The 21,651-nt window shown below is 39.9% G+C and overlaps 1 pseudogene; it reads left to right on the forward strand.

The window, feature by feature from the left end:
- Positions 1–8,125: 8,125 nt before the first annotated feature.
- Positions 8,126–21,651, forward strand: LOC122687290 (annotated as a pseudogene).

Below are 21,651 nucleotides of genomic sequence, written 5' to 3' on the forward strand. Positions count from 1 at the left end.
GACAGATTGTCTCTCATTATCTTGGTGGGAAGGGTGGATGTGAAGAGATCTTCAGGAAGAGCCACTGCATAAACAATGACACAATTGCTTGAAAGAATATAATGTGAGGTTTGGGGAGGAAACCTGCAAGATATATATATATATATATTTTAATTGAAGTGTGAAATGGGGGCAGTGAGAAGTACGAGATTGTATAATAATTAAAAGTGTGATTGCTCAACCATACCGGTCCAGGAATAGAGACAGAAGCAACTCTGACGCTTAAAAAGACCTGAACTTTGGGTCTGGGGTAATGAGATGTCAATGATAAACCTTTACATTTAATATGCAGAAATGATTGGGGGGCTCATGTTTTTCTTGGGTTGCAAAATCAATGTGCTTATTTATGTGCCTGGGGACTCATTCAGGGGCAATTAGCAGTCTAATAAAATGCTAACACACACAGGGCAGAGCTTAGTGATGCAGGCTATAATTTGAGAGGAACTGCACTCCAAGAGAATGTGAGTTTACTGTTCAAGTTTAAAATACTTTGCATGGCTACTCAACAGGAAATCTTAGTTCTCACCATGTCTTATGTGTTGCTGCTCTGGGGATCCCCCTCCTGTCCCCTTAGGGATCTTCTGATGTCCTAGTGTCTTGCTATGTTTGTTCTCATCCCATCAACTTGGTTTACAGAAGCGTCTCATTCTTATGGGTACACTCGCTTCAAGGTTGTGCAAACAATGGCTTCCTTCCATGTTGTACCCCAAGCTCTCCACTTGCCCCACCCTAGCCCTGGCCCTGATCTGCAAATAACTCTAATCTATGATCATGCCTTATGTTGAATGTCACATGCATGCCACTTAAGAACTGCTGCCTTTTATAGTCCCTGCCAAACGGATGACATGAAGACTTCAGTCTAGGGACACAATAGTTACCCCTGTGGGTTGTGGGCTCTCATTCTACCACCCAACCTACTTTCCCTTTATTTGCTTTTTAAGTTAATTTTTACTGGAGTATAGTCAATTTACAGTGTTGTGTTAGCTTCTGCCGTATAGCAAACAGAATCAGTTATACACACGCATGTCGATCCATTAACAGAGGAACAGAGGAAGAGATAAAGAAGGTAGCAAACTGCTGCATGACCTCATTTTTTTTCTGCAAAGACTACACAAGCTTCTATCATCTAATATGAACAGTCTCTTACTGGACTGTGACCTTTTCCCTGGATCAACTGCACTTATTCTAAGACACCCCCTATAATAGGATAAGTAGCATCTACCTAGAGAAAAGTAGTCTTTGTCCATTAACTCTTCCATCTGATTAATTCATTTGGAAGTTATTAAATCTTAGTGATGTTTTACTTTAAGGCTTATTTTTGGCAATGAAGTAGATCCTTACAGCAAGTAGAAAATGACAAAGAAAAGCAAGATTGTGGAGATTTAACTCACTGGCACCGAAATTGTCATTAATGTGCGTATTCTGGTATGTCTTTTGAATATGCTGGGTTTTAAAAAATACTCATTTTCTTGTGAAACATACACTAAATTTTCAACTTATAAGACTGTGGCTAGATGTTGGATTACTTTAGGTAGATCTGGGGCTTCCCTCATGGCTCAGTTGGTAAAGAACCTGCCTGCAATGGAGGAGATCTGGGTTTGATTCCTGGGTTGAGAAGATCTCCTGAAGAAGGAAATGGCAACCCATCCCAGTATTCTTGCTTGGAGAATCCCCACAGACAGAGGAGCCTGTTGGGCTACAGTCCATGGGGTCACAAAGAGTCGGACATGACTGAGTGACAAAGCACACAGACATAAAATGTAATTGCATAGAACAATACACATATGGGCTTCCCTGGTGGCTCAGTGGTAAAGAATCTGCATGCAGTGCAGGAGATCTGGGTTTGATCCCTGGGTCAGGAAGATCCACTGGAGGAGGGCATGGCAACCCAGTTCAGTATTCTTGCCTAGAGAATCCCATGGCCAGAGGAGTCTGAACAAAATCACGTGTGCAAGTATATCTGAATTTCCAAATAAAGAGGGAAGGATTATTGTTTCTATCCCTCTCTTCTCCATGTCAGAGATGAAAGAGACACCACATGAGTTTTTCTAAGTTCTTAGGTTCAGATAATACTGTAATTTTTAGTCAAAATTAATTTTAATCAAAATCTGTGCATTCTGTTGCTCAGTTGAGTCCAACTCTTTGAGACTCCGTGGACTGTAGCCCTGCAGGCTCCTCTGAACATGGGATTCTGAACATGGAGCGGGTAGCCATTTCTTTCTCCAGATATTCCTGGCCCAGGGATCAAATCAGAGCCTCTTACATTGCAGGTGGATTCTTTACCATCTGAGCCACTAGGGAAGGAATGAGTTATTACTCTTATTTCAGGGAATTTCTGCAAAGGGATAATAACTAAATTTGCTTTTGATATACACCCTTTTTGGTACTTTACCAGCAAAATAACTCCAGTCATGTAATTGAAGAGGAAGCTGATATTACACTTATAATCATAAAAAGTGAATAGCAGCTGATTCTGTGTTTTTAACAGTTTACTCTTCCTGCTGGGCAAATGACCACAGAGGTTAATGTCTTGACTATAGAATTGATTCCAAGGGACTACACTTTCTGTGTCCCATGATATTGCAAGGTAAAATGGTGTCATTGATTGTTCATCTTCTCCAGCTTATAAACCAAATTTGAAAAATGCTTTTGCTTCAACAATTTTAGGGTGATTTTTCACGGTCTATTATTGCACAAGGTAACACAGGAAAAACAAACAGTCAAACCACATTTAGCACATCCTCAGGAGCTGCAGGCCTCATTCTGGGAGAGTGATGTGGAAATGTTCTCTTAATCGATTGTCAACACACGGGGAGGAATGCTTTGTACAAGCCTGTCTTTACTGAAGTCACAAGATGGAATTCTACTCAGCAAGTTTTTCACTTTCAAATTCTAGACAAGTATGTGATGTGACTTCTAAAATGACTTGCATTTCCTTTTCTACCCAGTACCTTTTGGTGTGTGGTTTAGCACTTTGCCTGGGATAGTATTGTCCTCTTTTGCATTTTAATACTATTTTAGAGGGGTTCTTAAGTGCTAAAGAGCTGAGTAATAAAAGTTGGACACATCTATGTCACGCATTTGGTTCTCAGCATTTGTTAGCTTATTGTTAGTTATTGTGGCTTAACAACAGACAGTGCTGGTGGTGGTGATTTGAGTCACTAAGTCGTGTACATGGACTTGTACATGGAAATGTACAAGTCACTAAGTTGTGTACTAGTCACTAAGTTGTGTACATGTACACTAGTCACTAAGTGACTTTAGTCACTGAGTCATGTACATGTACACTAAGTCATGTACACGGACTGTAACCCAGCAGGCTCCTCTGTCCATGGGATCTGCCAGGCAAGAATATTGGAGTGGGTTGCCATTTCCTTCTCCAGGGGATCTTCCCAACCCACAGATTGAACTCGTGTCTCCTGCATTGACAGGTGGATTCTTTACCACTGAGCTGCCTGGGAACCCCAACAAATAAGATATGGGTAATGAAATATTGGAAGGCAGAGAGATTTTGTCTAACCTGGTTTTATAAAGTATTTTATTAAAATACTTTGTATACATTGTTTAACATATCAATATGCATTTTTCTGCAAAGTGAAAACAATACTAGTTAATTGAGTTATTATGAGTACCAACTATGAGAATTGCATAATTAGGAGGCTTTAGGTTTTGATTTTAAGAGAGGTATTGAGTCTCAATCATCTTTGTGTTCTAAGCCCATTTTCCTTGATATATGGTGTGGTTATCATATATTTGGCAATTAGTGTCGACATATTAATCTCTTTTAGCAAGAAGCAGCATACAGTAGACTTTGGTCTGCATTACTGAGATTCAAAATATATCAAAGAGCATCACTATTTCAAGCATAAGCAAAACAACTACTGCTTTCTCAAATACGAAGAAAAATAAATGTGCATTCCAAAGTTTACTTGTAACTAATTTAATATATTGTTTTGCCTAAATATTCACTGATTTCTATATTGTATGAGAGCAAAACAGCCTAAAAATGTGCAAGCCTTCCTTAAAAGCATTCTTACCTGTTGAGACACTACTTTGTATAATTCTATATAAATCACTATAGTACCTGATGAAAGAAAGGGAACCAAGTTCCACCTGGCACCCTCTAACTTACCAGATTCTATTCTTGGGGGTAACAGTCCTCAGTTATGCCACTATCATGATTCTGTTGGGGATGCCAAACAGAAAACTGCTTACTAATGGTCTTAAAATTTGAAACAAATGCATACTGTAAGTTATTATCTTTGTTTCTTGAACTTTGAAATCTTGCCGATATGAGTAGAGAATGAAGGTCCATTGCCTCCAAGCTGCTAAAACCATGAAGAACTGATGCTGTCCTAAGAATTCCTGACTGTTATTAGGCACATGGATCCTGAACGGTGAGTGTTTTTAGTTAGTCATAACTAGAGTATCAGCAGTGACTCCTTCCCAAAATGCAAATAGAACTAGTACAGAGTTGTCAGGATCAAGCCCATTAATAAGACAAAAGAGTCAGAAATGTTCTGTGAGACAGCCGGGTCTGAGCTCCCATACTACCGTCCAGATAACGAGATCACTTGATCTTCAGGATGCTTCATTCTGGGTCCCCACTTTGGTTTCCCTACCTAGAGAATTTCTGAAATTTCATGTTTTAGAACATGTCCTTAGAATATGTAAGCATTTAAATTTGTTTTTTCACTTGGACATTAGTTTGTCTGCTGTGAGATTGAACTCATTTAAACTCAATTTAAGAAGAAATGCTGTATATTTAAAACCTCAAATTCTAACACTTAATGGCTATTTACAGAACCTCTCAAAAATTCAATTTCCTTAAATGTAAAAGAGAGATGGTAGTATTTATATCACGATGAGAAGAAACTGATACGTGAAGTGACTAGATGTGTTCCTTGAACAGAAATCATTCTACAAATGTTAACTATTATTAGGTTATAAATGCATGTGACTTTTAGCCAAAAAAATTTGATGCCTATGGATTCCTTGACCTAACTATTCAGTTCAGTTCAGTTGCTCCATTTCTGACTCCTTGTGCCCCCATGAACTGCAGCATGGCAGGCTTCTCTGTCCATCACCAACTCCTGGAGTTTACTCAAACTCATGTCCATCGAGTCAGTGATGCCATCCAACCATCTCATCCTCTGTCATCCCTTTCTCCTCCCACCTCCAATCTGTCCCAACATTAGGGTGTTTTCTAAGGAGCCGTTTCTTTGCATCAGGTGGGCAAAGTATTGGAGCTTCAGCATCAGTCTTCCCAATGAATATTTAGGACTGATTTCCTTTAGGATGGACTGGTTGGATCTCCTTGCAATCCAAGGGACTCTTAAGAGTCTTCTCAACACCAGAGTTCAAAAACATCATTTCTTCTGTGCTCGGCCTTCTTTATGGTCCAACTCTCACATCCATACATTACTACTGGAAAAACCATAAGTTTGACTAGATGGAATTTTGTTGGCAAAGTAATGTCTCTGCTTTTTAATATGCTGTCTAGGTTTGTCATAGCTTTTCCTCCAAAGAGCAAGTGTCTTTTAATTTCATGGCTGGCATCACCATCTGCAGTGATTTTGGAGCCCAAGAAAATAAATCTGTCACTGTTTCCACGGTTTCTCCGTCTATTTGCCATGAAGTGATGGGACCAGATGCCACTGTCTTAGTTTTTTGAATGCTGAGTTTTAAACCAGCTTTTTCACTCTCCTCTTTCACCTTCAAGAGGCTGTTTAGTTCCTCTTCACTTTCTGCCATAAGGGTGGTATCATCTGCATGTCTGAGGTTATTGATATTTCTCCCAGCAGTCTTGATTCCAGCTTGTGCTTCATCCAGTCCGGCATTTAGCATAATGTACTCTGCATATAAGTTAAATAAGCAGTGTGACAATAAACACCCTTTTCATACTCATTTCCCAATTTGGAACCAGTCTGTTGTTCCATGTCCAGTTTTAACTGTTGCTTCTTGATCTGCACACAGATTTATCAGGAGACAGGTAAGGTGGTCTGGTATTCCCATCTCTTTAAGAGTTTTCCAGTTTGTTGTGATCCACACAGTCAAAGGCTTTGGCATAGTCAATAAAGCAGACTATGACCTAACTAATGTAAGCCATAAACATCAAACTCTTTCATTTGACCTAAGGCCAAATATTTACACTCTCAATCCCTAAACATTTTAAATACACAATAACGTACACAAGAGTATACTCTGTTCACTCTCAACCTCACAAACATGCAAATAAAGATGTTTTAATCTGTTTTCTTTATAATTTTTTACCCTAGGGGTAACCTAATTTGGCATTTTCTTATATACACAAGTATATAGATATATTTATGCATTTTTGTATTTATTTAATGTTTCTTTTATGCTATGGTTTTTCTGGGCAGTCTTTTTTTTTTTCTCACTGCTTTTAGTCTTTATTTATTTATTTTTTTATTAGTTGGAGGCTAATTACTTCACAACATTTCAGTGGGTTTTGTCATACATTGATATGAATCAGCCATAGATTTACACGTATTCCCCATCCCGATCCCCTCTCCCACCTCCCTCTCCACCCGATTCCTCTGGGTCTTCCCAGTGCACCAGGCCGGCAGTGTTATCTCTGTGCCTTGAACTTTTGGTCTTCATGAGTGTCTGTCTACCCTTCAAGCCACCACATTCCTATAGTTAGGTTAATCAAAGGTCTTTAGATGTAATGCCCACCCTCCCATAATATAGAAATGTGATTATCTGTAACATTGCTTTGGAACTTTTCATCTGTTCAGCAATTTTCAATGTGCTGGAAGAAAATAATTTGGTATTTGCTTTACTGCTTATAAACATAGCCTCTAAGGGGCCATTAAAAATTTACACACTATAAATTTGATAGTAGATTACTTTTTAAAAGTATTTAGGCTAACATCTCCATCTTCTTAGCTAATATAATTTAAGTCCACTTATATGAGGCATTCCATATTCATCCAGCTGGTAAAAAGAGAGCCGAGCAGAATTATTTTTCCATAAAAGTCATTTGATTCTTACAGAGTATCATGATCAGGCAATGATATCATTGTCTTTTATGCACCATTTATATCACACATATCAGTTGTTACTGAGTGTAAGTACACGCTTTATAATATGGCAAACCACATCGGAGATGGCTGAGAAAAGAATTGCATTAAAATATAATGCTGAATGCAGGGAGAAAAGAAAAGAGCCATATCTCAACATCCTTCAAATGACCCTCTGAGTCACAAATTAAATCAGCGATGATGACCAACTGTTCTGAGCATACAGTGATGCCTTAAATCCAAGGCCATATAAACTATAAACTGTCTTTGACTGTAAAATGCAAGTAAGGATATTTACCATGGTGCTAATCTATTTGATTGTAATTAGACAACACACTATAGAGACTGTCTTCTTTTAATTTTTAAAATTTATTTATAGATAGTTTTTGACTGGTCTGGGTCCTTGTCGCTTATGCCAGGGCTTTTATGTTGTGGCCAACAGCAGATTACCCTCTGGTTGCCTAGTTGCAGGGGCAGGCTTCTCATTGCCGTAGCTTCTCTAGTGCTCAGATCCGCTCTAGGGCACACGGGCTTCAGTAGTCATGGCACCCGGGCTTAGTTGCTTCATGGCGTGTGGAATCTTCCCAGACCAGGGATCAAACCCATGTCCCTTGCACTGACTGGTGGATTCCTTACCACTGGACCACCAAGGTATTCATAAGGAGATGTTCTTATACAACTTGTAGTGTAGAAAGACATTGAGACTGGCCGTCAAGAACATCTCACCCACAGGTGCAGTGAGCATTAAGCCCTCCAGGCCAGCAGGGATATTTAGATCTTCTCTGACACTGTGGGCTTCCCTGCAGTTCAGCTGGTAAAGAATTTGCCTGCAATGTGGGACACCTAGGTTTGATCCCTGGGTTGGGACGATCCCCTGGAGAAGGGAAAGGCTACCCACTCCAGTTTTCTGGCCTAGAGAATTCCACGGATTGTATAGAATTCCATGCGACCCTAGTCCATGGGGTCGCAAAGAGTCGGACACAACAGCAACTTTCCCTTTCACTGACACTGTTAACAAATGAAGTAGATATAGTGATAACATGTTACAGCAGCTAGACTGGAAACTGCTCTTCCGGCTTTCGTAAGGAATTCCTGGTCTACCCACTCTTTTCCAGAGGTGCCTCTTATCTCAGCCACTTTTCCCCCACTGACCTCTGTTCTCCCAGTCTCTTCTAAGATACGTTTCTGTCTAATGACTCTCTGGGGACTCAGTCAGTAAAGAATCCACCTGCAATGTGGGAGACCTGGGTTCGATCCCTGGGTTGAGAAGATCTCCTGGAGAAGGAAGATACTCCAGTATTCTGGCCTGGAGAATTCCATGGACAGAGGAGCCTGGCAGACTACATGCAGTTCATGGGGTCACAAAGACTCGGACACAACTGAGCAACTTTCACTTCACTTCACTTCTAATGACTCTCAAAAAAGATGCTAGAAGCCTATCAGCTACCAGAAATCATCTATTTTTCCCAAAAAATATGAATTAAGTGGCTTCCAATTTTTAAATCCATCCTCTAACTCCCAAAACCTGAATTATCTTCCCAGGTTATACCATGAAAACTACTTTCTTATTAAAGTATCCTGCCAACTTAATACAGACCAGCCTAGAGGCCTGGGTTCTGTAAAGCAGTTTAATGCCTCTTCATGTCTACATGAAATACTATTTTCTATTTTGTTCATTTACTCTAAACCCTCGCTTTAGGAATTGACTGACCACTAACTTTTTTTTTTTCTTGCAGATATAGATGTTCTGTCATCATTACACAATCAGTAGGCAAAATTAGGAAACTACCTTTGAGTTTTATATGTTGTATATTAAAAGAAATGAAGCTCCAATAGTTTGGCCACATGATGCAAAGAGCCAGCTCATTGGAAAAGATCCTGATGCTGGGAAATATTGAGGGTTGGAGGAGAAGGGGGTGACAGAGGATGAGGTGGTTGGATGGCATCATTGATTCAATGGACATGAGTTTGAGCAAATTCCAGGAGATAGCGAAGGACAGGGAAGCCTGGTGTGCTGCCATCCATGGGTTCACAAAGTGTCGGACATACCTGAGAGGTTGAACAACAATTCATAAGAGAAATCAGAAGGTTATTTCATATCTTCTTGCTATCCTGAAATGTTACAGAAATGTTGCTATTGAATAAACTAATCTTTTAAGGAATTCCAAATACAATCATATTTCCTTCAATTTTTAAAGAGTTCTTGGCTTCCTCGGGTTGTATATTTTAATAGGATGAATACCATATGGATAACTTTGGTTATTGATTTTGTAAAAAGCAATCTGTAAAATCAGAGCTAGCATAATCCTTTTGTAGAGGTAGAAAAATATGATAGTCTAAGAAAACTTCTAATTAGAGAATTATTATTTCCTGTGTAAAACATAAAATTCATAATAGTTCACATTATGTAAATAAAAGGGCATATGATTTTATTCAACTTTGTGTAGTTACTGAGGGGTCTTAAGGAAAAACAAAAGTTATTGGATTTAATTGCCTGTAACACATTCTAAAATCACTTATCTTCTTAACATCTCATTTTTCAGAGTTTTAACTTTTTTTTTAAACTTTTTATTTTATATTGGAGTATAGCTGATAACAATGTTGTGATAGTTTCTGATGGATAGCAAAGGGACTCAGCCATACATATACACGCATCCATTCTTCCCCAACTCCCCTCCCATCCAGGCTGCCACATAACATTGAGCAGAGTTCCCTGTGCTACACGGCAGGATCTTATTGGTTATCCACTTTAAATATAGCAGTGTGAACATGTTGATCCCAAACTCCTTAACTGTCCCTTCCCCTCATCCTTTCCTGCAACCGCAAGTTCATTCTCTAAGACTGTGAGTCTGTTTCAGTTTTGTAAATAAGTTCACTTACCATTTCTTTTTAGATTCCACATATAAGTGATGGTATACAACATTTCTCCTTCTCTGTCTGACTTACGTGACTCAGTATGATAATCTCTAGCTCCTATCATGTTGCAAATGGCACTATTTTATTCTTTTTTATGGCTGGGTAATATTCCAGTATATATATGTACCACTTCTTTATCCATTCCTCTGTCGTCAGTGGACATCTAGGGTGCTTCCATAGGCACAGCTCCTTTGGATAGACCCCTTTCTTAGTCCTCTCCTCGTCCTCACCATCCATGACACTGCCTTGTCTTCTCATGTGTGCTTGCTGAATTGACTTGAAATGAATCTCTTTAGATTCAAATGCCATGTTAGTATATTGAGAAAGTTGTACAAGATGGTTTAGTTTAACAAATGGATTTTTTAGCATCTATTGCTTAAAAAAATAGCTAATCTATATTTAGCAAGTTTTTTAGTATCTGAAATAGCACTGGGCACTATTTAAATGGTGGTCATTTCCAAATTAAATTACAACCCCCGAAAACAAATGATATAGATACAGATATAGATATATAATATGTGATAGTGAGATGCTTAAGATCTAGGAGGACCGTCTAACTTGACCTCCCTCCAATACTGGATACTTTTGATTGCTTTTGTTTATTTATAATGCCTTTTTAACTTGACTTTGTTACACTCCCAATTTTCTTTGAACTTTACTGGCTATTCCTTCTCAGTCTTTTATGCGATCCCCTTAAACTTTGCCAATTCCTTAAATGTAAATTTTTCTCAGAGTGCCATCTGAGGTTCCCTTCTCATTTTACACATATTACTGAGTTTTAATAATCATTTTTATGGAAGACAGCCACTCACTGTAGTTAAGAATACAGGCTATTGAATCATACTGCTAAGAATCTGAACCTGGGGACCCACTCTAACTCCTTTGTGACCCTCCAATCCATTGCACTGCAATCAGAGTCATTTCCTTAGGAGGAACATTTGATCTAGTTATGTCCATATTTAAAACCTATCTGTGGCTTCTCACTGTTACAGGTCTCCATTCTCTTGTCCAAGCCAAGGCAGATGGATGGTTTTTGAAATCCAGTTTTTCAGATTTTAGAATGATAACAGAATGCATAAACTGCATGTAATATTGTGAAAGCACCCTATAATCAAACATATTGATCTATTGCTGAGGCACAATATATCTACACTAAGAATAGAGAGAAAAAGAATATGCACAGACACCATTCATTTGATCACGTCATTCCATCCAGAGAACAAATAATGCCTTCTTTCACCACCAAATTAGTTCTAAGGGAAGGTTTTGATTTTCAGAGTATTTTGGACCTCTGAAGAATGTCCAGGAGCCACTTGTCATCTAGTTCCTGTCTGTCTCCAGCCTCACCTTTCATCTCTTCTCTTCTGATACTCATTGCAGATGCTGAGCTTGAAGTAAGACCCTCTCACCTAATTTCTTTTCTTTCAGCCTTAAGCTGCAAGGAAGAAATCTGGTATCTTTTGAAGATAAAATTAGGGCATGGAGATACCAAGTATGAGATAATTGGGGGGTCAGATCATAGGGTGATTCAGATTAAAGACTTCGGAAATTGAATTTGAGTTTTTGAACATAGACTTTAGAAAAACCATTCTGATAAATGTATAGGACATGGGCTTCACTGGTGACTCAGATGGTAAAGCATCTGCCTACAATCCCTGAGTCTGGAAGACCCCCTGGAGAAGGAAATGCCAACCCACTCCAGTACTCTTGCCTGGAGAATCCCATGGATGGAGGAGCCTGGTGGGCTACAGTCCATGGGGTCGCAAAGAGTCGGACACAACTGAACAAGAAGACTTAGGAGAAAAGTTGAGCTTCTGCTGGGTTTCCTGTTTTGTGAATCACCCAAGAGGATACGAGGATCAAGCAAAAGTTTGGATTTAGAGAGACAGACAAAAGATGGGTAATAATAAAACCATCAAGTCCCTAGTTTATCCATTGTGTTCAAGTTCAGTTGCGTCTGACTCTTTTTGACCCCATGGAATGCAGTTCATCAGGCTCCTCTGTCCATGGGATTTTCCAGGCAAGAATGCTGAAGTGGGTAACCATTCCCTTCTCCAAGGGATCTTCCCAACCTAAGGATTGAAGCTGCATCGGTTGCATCTCCTGCATTGGCAGGCAGATTTTTAACCACTGAACCACCTGGGAAGCCCTAATTTATCCATTAAGTAAGTATTTATTGAGAAACAACTATGTAACTTTGATTGTTCTTGAGCTGAGTATTTACTGTTGAATAAGAAAGAATGTAGTTACTGTCTCTCCCAAGAAATTACAGTCAGAGATGTGCCACTAAGAGTGGGTCATACTCACAGATGTAGAGAAAGAATTTATGGATCCCAGTGGGGAAGGATGGGGGAAAGGATAGTTAGGGAGTTTGGGATGGATGTGTACACTTTATTATATTTAAAATGGATAACCAACAAGGAACTACTGTATAGCACATGGAACTCTGCTCAAATTTATGTGGCAGCTTGGATGGGAGGGGAGTTTGGGGGAGAATGGATACTTTTATAAGTTGGTAAAGGATCCACCCGCAATACAGGAAACCCCAGTTCAATTCCTGGGTCAGGAAGATCCAATGGAGATGGGAAAGCCTAGCCACTCGGGTATTCTTGGGCTTCCCTTGTGGCTCAGCTGGTAAAGAAACAGCCTGCAGTGCGGGAGACCTGGGTTGGGAAGATCCCCTGGAGAAAGGAAAGGCTACCCACTCCAGTATTCTGGCCTGGAGAATTTCATGGACTGTATAGTCCATAGGGTCACAAAAAGTCAGCCTTGACTGAGTGACTTTCACTTCAATTTTCGTATGCGTGGCTGAGTCCCTCTGCGGTTCACCTGAAACTCTCACAGCATCATTAATTGGCTATACTCCAATAGAAAACAAAAAGTAAAGATTACAAGAGTGGGTGGGTTATAGACCAGGTGAATCAATGGTGTTACCAAGCCTATAATTTAGTTAAGCTGATACCTTTTAATCATGCGGGAGTTCTTCATGAAGGAACTAATGAGCTCATTTACTTGATATACATTATTTGTCTCATGGCAGACGGTAACAGACTCTCACGGGATGGTTCATTAAGGTTGCACTGCTCTAGCCTAGAGGACAATCTACAAAATAAATATATTATAAAAATAATAAAATTAATTATAGGGATGATAGTGATCATAACATGGGAACCTAATTTATCCTGGGATAAAGTGGTTAAGTAGTGAGCAAAAGCTTAATTATCTTAATTATCCAGATGAAGAAAGGACATTCAAAGTAGAGGAAAGAGCAAGTCCTCCTGGTAGGAAAAAGCTCCGAGCTGTGTTAATCGCGGAGCAGAGAGTGTGTTTGGAAGAGAGGAGGAGTAAGGTGTGAAGATGAGGTTAGAGGCAGGGGCAGAGACAAGTTAAGGCAACCTTGCAAGTCAGGTAGAGGATGTGTGTTTTATTGGACATGTGTTAGAAAGCAATGGGCAACTTTCATTGGGACAGTGATAAGACCAGTTTTTTAAGAAGATTGATCAGACAGGGATAGAAATAAAAGGTTGGAGAAGACATTTTCTTTTTGAAAATAAAATAAGCCATGTTGAGCTGATCTCAGGTGACCTTGGCTTGTAGAACCTTGAAGCAGGCTTTGGTTTCTGGCCAGAGACAGAAGTCAAGACCGAGGCAGGGGGAAATGCTGAATCCTGGCCACTAAACCACCAGGGACCAGGGACCAGGGACCAGTGACGAGGCCCTGGCCTGCCAGCTGTGTTGAAATAAATTTCCACATAGAGATGGGAAATAGTGAAACAACTAAAATATTTATTAGGAAGCAGAGTACGTGTAGATAGACACCGGCTGACTCGGAAAATCGCACCCTCATGGTAGTTTGAATCACCAACGTGGGGCATTTCTTCTGGGCTCCCTTTGACCAGTCATCTTGCTTTGCCTGGTTCTGAATCCATATTTGCTTTATCTTAAGGTCTCCTGTGTGTTCACATGCATCTCTGAGCCATGGTGGATTCTAGCAAAGAGGCCACTGGGTAGTTACCATCACTTGGTACGAGGTTAGCGCCACCACCCTTCAGATCTCCAAGGAGTCCTTCTGTGCATTTGTAGTTGAAAAGGTCTCCTTCTCTCCAAGAATGAGGACTATGTGGCCTTTTATCTCTTATTTGGGCAGGGCCCAGCCTCCTCCATCACCTGATATTATGGAATTTCTTTCCACAGATGAGAAACTGGTCAGTCCATTTATCTCCTGCCTCAGAATCGTTCAGTAGTTCCACCAAGAGAGGAGATTCCCTTGCTCTAGAACAATGATTCTGCACCTGAACTGCTTAGCCCTCAAACAATTGTTGAAGACATTGTTAACTGTTATAATGTGTGTGTATGAGTGTGCGCGTGTGTGTGTATGTGCGCATGCAACTTGCATCTAGTGGATAGAACCAGGGACACTGCCGAATATCTCCTAAATAACAGGATACTTCCCACAACAAAATGATATCCAGCTCAAGATGTCAGTGATGACAAGGTTGAGAAGCTCTAGATTAGAAAGAAGACAGTAAGATGACTGGGGAGATTTATGATAAACTTGGAAAAGAGAATGGGTCATATTTAGAGAAGATGCATATATTAGGAAGATTCCAAGGTTTCTGAATTAAACTGCTATGTGGTTCAAAATGCTGCTTTACTCAGATGAGAAAAAGTGTTTTTTTTCCTCCCTAGGGAAGAGCAAAAGTTCAACTTTATACACATACAATTTTGACAGTCTTATTAAATCTCCAAATGGAAATGGCTAGTGACTGGATATCTGGAATTTGAATAAAAAAGAGATTTGTACTGGAAATATTCATTTGATGTAGACTATGGGTAGTATTTCAAGTCATAATGGTGAAATGTCTTCCTCAAAGAGAGAATCAGTGGTGAGATCAGTGCCAAGCCTCAAGAAAACATTATATATAGGAAACCAAACTAAGGGTAAATTGAACTAGGGGAAAGTTAGATAGAAAATCAGGAGTGCGCTGTTACAGAAGAACACAGACGAACATATTTCAAGATCAGGGACACAGTTACCTATGTTGAATGTAATTAAACATTTGCATATAATCATCCTAAAAACATCCACATTTAGTAGCATAATGGCCACCACTGACCACTCTAGTGAAATTTCAGGAGAGTGTTAAGCCAGAGAAAAACAGTATGGTTATTGAAAAGGCAATAAGAATTTAGATAGTTGACAAACTGATTACACAAATCTTTATAGAGAATTTGGTCCTCAAAAACAGAAAAGCTATATAATCATGAAAGAAGTGACACAAAGATTTTTGGATTGGAGAGGTTGACTATGTGTGAAGTCGGAGAAAACAGAACCCATTAGAATGGGTTGGACAGAGAAAGAAATAGTTACTGATCAAGGCCACAAAGTCAACTTTGCTCGGGCTGGAGGTGAGAGGCAGAGAGCTAGGGTCACCTCAAGCACTAAACTGGTTATTGTTAACTTGGGGATTATATTTAATTATGAAAGAAATGTTTATATTCACTCAATGTTGTATTAAAGGTAACTTCTGAAAGACAAGCAATTAGTGTGTATTTAAGCATCTATGCATGGTGGTTTAGTTGCTAAGTTGTGTCTGACTCTTTGTGGCCCTAAGGATTGTAGCCCACCGGGCTTCTCTGTCCTTGGGGTTTCCCAGGCAAGATTACTGGAGTGGGTTGCCATTTCCTCTCCAGGGAATCTTCCCAATCCAGGGTTCAAATGTGCATCTCCTGCCTTGCAGGGGGATTCTCTACCACTGAGCCATCCTGTGAAAATAAAAAGTTAAGATCTTGATATATTCCTTCCTTTTGTAAATTATTTAGAGCACCCACAGTGTGCCAGATGCTGGTTCAAAGAAAATTAAACCCTTTGCAGATCCTGAGGAACTTCTGGGTATTCCACTCTTATAAAACATGTGACTGTCCAGCAAGTTCAAGTGACAGAAATCTTAGTCTGCATGATCCATATCAAAAGACATCTCTTTTAACTCCTCCGTGATGTATACATGTGCATGTGTGTGTGTGTGTGTGTATGAATGTTTGGTCACCCAAATTGATAGTTGGTAAGATACTAAGATCCTTATTGTAGAAGAATTTTAAAGAGTTGAGACGAACACCTCTCAAATATGAGGAATTTGATTTTAGATTTGAGGAATGAGAAGGAGTTGGGGAAGTGAGCAAGACATTTGGCAGAAATTTGTAAGCAAAACAGTGGGCAGATAATTCCACTGGTGCCATATAAGCAAATACTCCAGGAGACTAGAGAAAACGATCATTGGGAAACAAATATAAAAGATCAAATTACACAAATAGCTTTTTTTGTTTTCCAATTTCTAGAAGAAGCTTTAAGACAGAAGGTGGATATTACAATAAGTGAAAAAAAGAAAAGAAGACTTCTCTAATTCCAAGACTTTCTTTCTACCATTGATTTTTATTGTGATAGGATAATTTTAACTACTTAAAATGGAGGTACTTTTTTGCTTCTTTGTCTTTCTAGAAGGCTGAGACAAAGAGAAGCTCAGCAGGGAGTGAAATGAATCACTAAGGTGTCTCATTTCTCACTCCCAACTGAGTTGGCAAAGGTTAGCACACTATTAAAATTCAAGCTTTTGCAAATGTATTTCATTGGTAGTCAACTCACTCACAGTATACCAGTTTTTAGCAATTATTCTCAGTGATAGTCTATGTGATTGCCAAAGAATCTCTGCCTCACATGGAAAAAAGAACTCAATAATTCCATACAGGATCAAACATGAGTTGTTTAATGATGATAAGGTAAATGAGAAGACAAATAGAAGAATAGTTTGAAATAACCATCTCCACGGTAACTTTGAAGGCTGAAAAAAATAGCTAAAAGAATTAAGAAACTTTTTTTTTTTTTTGGTGACTGTATTTCGTTTCCTCATAAAAGAGGTAAGAATATACAGGCAGGCACATTAGATAAAATGCAAGTATTATCACAGCGAAATGACTTCCTCATCTGGGTATTCGCAGGAGACACACAGATTCAATCACTGGGTCAGGAAGATTCCCTGGAGGAGGAAATGGCAACCTACCCAGTATCCTTGACTGGAAAATCCCATGGACGGAGGAGCCTGGTGGGCTACAGTCCATGGGGTTGCAAAGAATTGGACAGGACTGAGCAACCAAGCACGCGCATTCATTGTTTATGGATGGCAGGAGCTGAGAGGTTCAGCTTCTGGAGTTGTCAGCAAAACACTGCTGTTCCTGGTGGCTTCGGAGGCAGTCACATCTGGGTTATTAAACTGGTGACCATCTCCTAAGGTTGTTGCCAGGATTAAACAGTTCCACAATCTGCTGTGTTTTACACATTGTAAAGGCTCCATAAAGCATGTATAAATAGCTGAGACAGAAGTACTGACGACTGTTAGGAGTAATCATTTACACTTTCAGGAACAAAATCCCCGCAGTCAAGCTCAGGGGCAGCTAGGGCGCTGTCTGTATGCATCACGAACAACGTCTTTGAAGGCAAACCACAACTTATTTCTGGGGAAAGAAAGAAAACAGAGAGAAGCAGAGTGGCTTCTATAAACGAGAATAACTGAACTGCAATTAAGAAAACACATGCATGTGTTCAGTGATAATTATAGCCTAGGTTAATTAGCCATTTTCATGACAAGACTTGTACAAGGAGGAGGAGGAGGGTCTGCATCACACCCAATGGGGTGAAGATATATCGGTTCAGTTCGGTTCAGTCGCTCAGTCGTGTCCAACTCTGTGATCCCATGGACTGCAGCATGCCAAGCTTCCCTGTCCATCACCAACTCCCGGAGCTTACTCAAACTCATGTCCATTGAGTCAGTGATGCCATCCAACCATCTCATCCTCTGTTGTCCCCTTCTCCCCCCAAGAAGATATATATTTATATATAAATATGCCTGGGAAAAGCCAAGGATATCAGAGCATCTTTTTCACAGTAATTCAGCTGAACTCACATCACCTGTGAAGTTGTCCTACAACTGCTCCTCCCGCTCCCTTGGGGACCACCTGAGCTACCAGGCTCCTCCTGTGGCTCCTCCTTCCCTAGCAATCTGGTCTACAGCACTGACCTCTGCTCTCCCAGCTCCTGCCAGCTGGGCTCCTCTCTCGACAGTCAGGAGACGTGCTATGAACCCATCAGGTGTCAGATGTCCTTCTGCCACCCAAGGACCTCCACTCTCTGCAGTCCTTGCCAGTCAATTCACACTGGATCCCTGAGCCATGGGTCCAGCAGAGCCTACTGCTTGGGCTATGGATCTAGTACCTGCTACTCATTGGGCTTTGGATCCCGTGGCTTCAGACCCCTGGTTTATGGAGTCTGTGGCTTCCCTTCCCTGAGCCACAGATCCCAATTCTGCAACCCAATGTATGTGGCTTCTGGGAGCTGCCAAACTTCTTGTGATCAACCAACCTTCTATATCTGGCTTCTATTACTGTTCAGCTTTTTAAGGGTTCTAGACTGTGACTTCACAGTTATCTCACTAATCTTGGCTAATATTAATATCTGGCCAGAGTCTATATTCTACTACCTAGATGAGGGATTATTTTTTAAAATCCTACTAATATTATAATAATTCATCTCAGAGAGTACACATTCCGTTTTCTATTTCCTCTCTCACTTCTCTAGTTAAAAATAGAGCAGGAGGTCTCTTTTCCTTTCAAGTAAACTTATTTCAGCTGATATCAGTTCATAAAGCTTACCATTCAAGTTTTTTAAGAGGCTGTCTGTTGGGAATTACAAACCTCCTGTTGTTTGACTAAAAAGAAGTATTTAATTTATGGAGCAGACACCCTGGTTGGCAGAATTACCTGCCAATACAGAGTTGGTTCCTTGGAATTTTGGGCAAGTGGACTCAGAGCGTGGGCAGAAGATTATCCTAAACTCTCTTGTGACCACCTTATCAGGACACCTTAACTTTGGTTAAACTAGTCATAGTTCTGAGCCAAGCAGAAAAGTTCAGGAGACAACAGTGATGCTTCAGCAAGTACTAGCCAGGCTGTTTCAGATGAAAGAATTGTCAAAATACTTTTATAGGACCCTTTTACAGATTTGCATTCTAGGTCATGTCGAACTCTTTCTGACCCCCTGAACAGTAGCCTGCCAGGTTCCTTTGTCCGTGGAATTCTCCAGGCAAGAACGCTGGAATGGGTAGCTGTGCTCTCTTTTAGGAGATCTTCCAGAATCAGGGATTGAACCTGAGTCTCTCATGTCTCCTGTACTGGCAGGAGGGTTCCTTACCACTTTTACAGACTTGTTCAGTTCAGTTCAGTTCAGTCGCTCAAGCGTGTCCGACTCTTTGCGACCCCATGAACCAAAGCACGCCAGGCCTCCCTGTCCATCACCAACTGCTGGAGTTTACTCAAACCCATGTCCATTGAGTCAGTGATGCCATCCAGCCATCTCATCCTCTATCGTCCCCTTCTCCTCCTGCCCTCAATCTTTGCCAGCATCGGGGTCTCTTCCAATGAGTCAGCTCTTTGCATCAGGAGGCCTTATGCGAGCTCTAATGAAATTCTGAGGTCATGATATTACCTGACAGCAGTAACCCAGGTAATGAAACAAATATCTTAAATACGGATGAAATTAACCACAGATTCATCTTATTGCAATAAAAAGATTAGAATCTCTGAGTCATGTTGATGCTCAGCCTTCATTCTCTCTTCTATGTGGTCAGTATAAGGCCAGCTGGTTCACAGAATTCTCCTGACAGCTTCTGGAAGCATGGCTGCAACATGAGTAGGAAATACTAGCCGAGAGGGAGGACTTGATATCTTGGGCTTACATTTGGATAGGATAACAGATACTTTACTAAGTTTTCTTGTTTTGGGAAATGCATACATCTACATTTGAAATACCTAAGTGGGAACAAAATATTGATATCTAAGTGGATGTGGGCAACATATTGTTCATTGTAGCTGTTTTTCTCTCCTCTCTTCTTCCCACAAGAACTGAATTTTGCTTGTGTATCCTGTCCTATCCACCTATACTTTTATATTAACATAGCTATGCCCCAGGTTTCAGGATTGAATCTGGCAATCCCAGTTCCTACTGAAACAGAATGGTTCAGAATGGAGCATGTGGTCTGACTTAAGCCAATGAGAAACAGGGAATAATCATAAGAGATGTTTTTGGAAAAATCTTCTTATGGAGTTTTTTTGAAGCAAGCATGTCTCCGTTTTATCACATCTTATGTGGAATGCTGCATCCATCTTGCATATGGCCTGAGAACTAAACCATTGTGTGAAAGAGGGTAAACCAACAGGAATGCTGAGGAACAGAGCCCAGACCATCTTATTTCTGGACTTTGGTCGTGAGCTAATACATGTTATTATATAAGCCATGCTGAATTACAATTTCAGCTACTTGTAACTAAAGTTTTCCTAAATGAGATAGTCCTTTAAAACCTAAAACAATCTCCTTCTCAATGGGAAAAAAAAAAGTGAAGGTGAAAGTGTTAGTCACTCAGCCGTGTCACCCCATGGACTGTAGCCCACCAGGTTACATGCTGTCCGTGGTATTTTCCAGGCAAGAATGCTGGAGTGGGTAGCCATTTCCTTCTCTGGGGGATCTTCCCAACCCAGAGATCAAACCTGGGTCTCCTGCATTGCAGGTGGATTTTTTACTGGCTATAAAGACTCCTTAATATAATATTAAAGACCATTTGCAACCCACTCTGCACTCTCCCATTTTCTCTTCTCATCACACTCCACAAACATACACTCCACCAACACATACTCCATCAGTGTCAACTGCTCACATTTCCGGGAACACATGGCGAAGCTCTGAGCGCTTACATGGTCTGATACTTCTAAAATCAATGCTACGTCTCTCTTAACCTTCAAAACCCATGACAATGCTATCTCTTCTCTCATGTCTTTTAAATAGACTATGGAATCAATAGGGTTGATTATTCTGTTTACAATGCTAGCATTATATATGCTTATTTTGCTGATTACAAAATCACCAGTTCTAATGTTTCATTTAAACTATTATTTTGTTTAGTATTTACACTTACATTTTCAATATACACAATATAACAAAATTTTATAAGTAGTAAAGACTCAGTAAAAGTTAATTTAATGAATGAATGAATGAGATGGAGCTAGGGTGTCAGTATGAAGAATATATTATGTCAGTGACATCAAGCATGCATTCATTTTTGCTAGTTGAACTCTATTTAGGTCAGTTACTTGTCATCAAAGTCTTCAATCCTTTGTTCATGATTATCATCATAAATGATTTAGCACCATCTCAATGACATATTACCACGACTTCATTACCCATAGGGTAACTGGAAGAACTCAAAAGCAAATTCACATTTTTGGATTGCACAAAGGCAGAAAAATAACCTCACTGTATGCTAACCTCAGAGGAAGGCCAGAGTAAGAGCATCTGAGGATAGGAACAAAAGAAATTGCATAATTACTATAATAAACCTAACACTTTCACATCCAAGACATAATGAACAAAGGGGTAGAAAATATGAAAGTTAATGTTTAGATACTTAAGATACTCTGGTTTATTCTTTTTTTTTTAATTACTTCTCATTAAAGTTTTCACAGACACTGTGTAATCATCTAACTTTTCTCTTTTTTTAACTTTTTCTCTTTTCAGCTCTTTGAATCAAAATCTGATATAATTGAATTTTAA

The sequence above is a fragment of the Cervus elaphus genome, chromosome 31 (assembly GCF_910594005.1).
Source record: "Cervus elaphus chromosome 31, mCerEla1.1, whole genome shotgun sequence".
Classification (NCBI taxonomy): Eukaryota; Metazoa; Chordata; class Mammalia; order Artiodactyla; family Cervidae; genus Cervus; species Cervus elaphus.